A 2,984-nucleotide genomic window follows, 5' to 3' on the forward strand; every position below is an offset into this window, starting at 1 on the left:
AAGGCTATGGTTTTTCCAATGGTCATGTATGGATGTAAGAGTTGGACTGTGAAGAAAGCTGAGCACTGAAGAATTGATGCTTTTGAACTGTGGTGTTGGAGAAGACTCTTGAGAGTCCCTTGGACTACAAGGAGATCCAGCTAGTCCATTCTAAAGGAGATCAGCCCTCTTCTTTGGAAGGAATGATGCTAAAGCTGAAACTCCAGTACTTTGGCCACCTGATGCGAAGACTTGACTCATTGGAAAGACTCTGATGCTGGGAGAGATTGGGGGCAGGAGGAAAAGGGGACGACAGAGGATGAGATGGCTGGATGGCATCACTGACTTGATGGACATGAGTTGAGTGAACTCCGGGAGTTGGTGATGGACAGGGAGGCCTGGCGTGCTGCAATTCATGGGGTCGCAAAGAGTCAGTCATGACTGAGTGACTGAACTGAGGAGTTGGATAGGATGAAGACAGATCTTCCAGTTAACATTACCCAGAAACCCATCTTTTCACTCCAAATAAATAGATTTCCAGAAAGAAAACTACTTTCCTATCCCACTGAGAATAAAAGAAGAAATAAAAGAGCTATTGCACTGAACGCAATGCTCAGCCAAAGGAACAGACATGTGCATGACAAAAAGAAAACTAGCAACTCATGAGAGAAAAGACAAAGAAAGAAGAATGCAAAACGTGATGTCCTGAGAGTTCAGAACCAGTTTCACCATAAGAAAGCAAGCAAATGGGCAGTCAAGTTTGGACAAAACAGAAGAGACCAATTAAAAGAAAAATAAGAAATAAATGGGGTCACAGCCGGGCTTCCCAGGTGGCTCAGAGATAAAGAATCTGCCTGCCAATGCAGTAGGCACAAGAGAGGCAAGTTCAGTCCCTGGACTGGGAACATCCCCTGGCGGAGGAAATGGCAACCCACTCCAGTATTCTTGCTGGGATAATCCCATGGACAGAGGAGCCTGGCAGGCTACAGTCCTCAGGGTTTCAAAGAGTCAGACACAACTGAAACAACTGAGCAGGCACACACACACAGGGTCACAGCCACTCAAATCTTGGGAAAGACTGAATATTCAGACAACTCTCCTTTGAACATGTTTGCATATTGTGGATTGCAAGATCATTTTTAACCAGGTTAACATGTTTCATAAAAATGCTTAATAAGTTTTCATTATATGAGTTGTAAACAGTATTAAGATTTTCTCAAATATCTTCTGTTGCAGAAGTAAGCATCCAGCAAGCTTTTGACTGTATAAATCATGAGGGGTGCTAATAACCCCATATTCACTAACTCATAATCAACCAGACACTTAGGATTTCTGATTATGTACCTACATCCTTCCCTACTCAATAATTAGAGGAAGACACTAAGCCAGACTTCCTGGCTGAGACAAACCACCAAAATTGGGGTTCTGATTAAGATTCAGCAACACAATAAAATATCATACAATCTTAAAAATGATAATTACACTGACCAGTTGGGAAATGGTGAAACATTACAGAACATTACATCCCAACAGCAGAATACAAAGTATGACTATATTTGTACATTAAAAACTACAACTATTTAATGACAGGTCATCTGTGTATTTAACTAATTTGCAAAAACAGAAGATGAGCCAGGATGGTAGAAGTGTCAATGATTTCATCTTTGTGCAACTTACTTCACAGTTTTTATTATTAAAATAGTGGAAAGAGGCAAAGAAGAACTGGAAAGATTTGAGACTTTAAATAATATGAAATACTAATTTTTAAGGAGCCCAGAGAGTGATAAAGTTCCTCTCCATGGGAGAAACCCAGAAAGCACATCTGCTCAAAGCTTTGCCTGACCCCAGACCCTACTTTCTTAGTGGAAGGCCAGGTTTTCATCAGTGTCCAGTACAAAATCAGAAACTGCCACTTATGACACTGACAGCTAACACCTGTTTTTAGATTCAGACCATCTAGAAGTGCAAATGAGTATCAGAGTCAAGTGTGGAATCTCCTAGTAATAACCGGGGAACAGGCTCACACTTTTAGTATCTTCAAATATTAATCAATGTGTCACTGTTTTTAATTCACTGATTCCTAAGATGTCAATGTTCATTCTTACTATCTCCTGCTTGACCATGTCCAGTGTACCTTGATTCATGAACCTAACATTCCAGGTTCCTATGTGACACTGTTATTTACGGCATCAGACTTTACTTTTACCACCAGACACGTCCACATTCTTCCTGGAGCTATTTCTCTGCTCTTCCCCAGTAGCATATTGGACACCTACCAATCTGGAGGGGGGTGGGGGCTCATCTTCCAGTGTCATATTGTTTTGCCTTTTTATACTATTCATGGGATTCTCACAGCAAGAATACTGGAGTGGGTTGCCATTTCCTCCTCCAGTGGACCACATATTTCAGAACTCTTCACAATGACCCATCCATCTTATGTGGCCCTGCACGGCATGGCTCATAGCTAAACTGGGTTACAAAAACCCCTTTACCATGACAAGGCTGTGATCCATGAAGGGTATCACTCTAATAACATTTAGATCAGTGATATCCAGCAGAAATATAATGTGAACTGCAAGTCTAATTTTAAACTTTCTAGTAGCCACATTTTGAAAAGTAAAAAGGTGAAATTAATTTTAATAATATATTTTATCAAACCAACTATATCCAAAATATTATCATTTAAACATAAAATCAAATATTTAAAACTATCCAGATACTTTACATTCTTATTTTCATACAAAGTCATTTAAATCAGCATTTTACATTCATAGCACATCTGAATTCAGAGTAGACACAAAGCTGTATGTGACTAGTGGCTACATTAGACAGTCCAGTTCTAGAACTATAGATAATAAATTTATTAAGTGATTTTTTTAACCAAAGAATCTGCTTCTGGCAAAGTTAGAGCAAATTTGGGGAATTTCTAGTTATCCCTGAAATGCAATGACAGTTTAATAACAGCAGTGAAAATGAACCTCCAGTCTAGCAAAGACTACTATTAT

This window comes from Ovis aries, chromosome X (assembly GCF_016772045.2).
Source record: "Ovis aries strain OAR_USU_Benz2616 breed Rambouillet chromosome X, ARS-UI_Ramb_v3.0, whole genome shotgun sequence".
Lineage (NCBI taxonomy): Eukaryota > Metazoa > Chordata > Mammalia > Artiodactyla > Bovidae > Ovis > Ovis aries.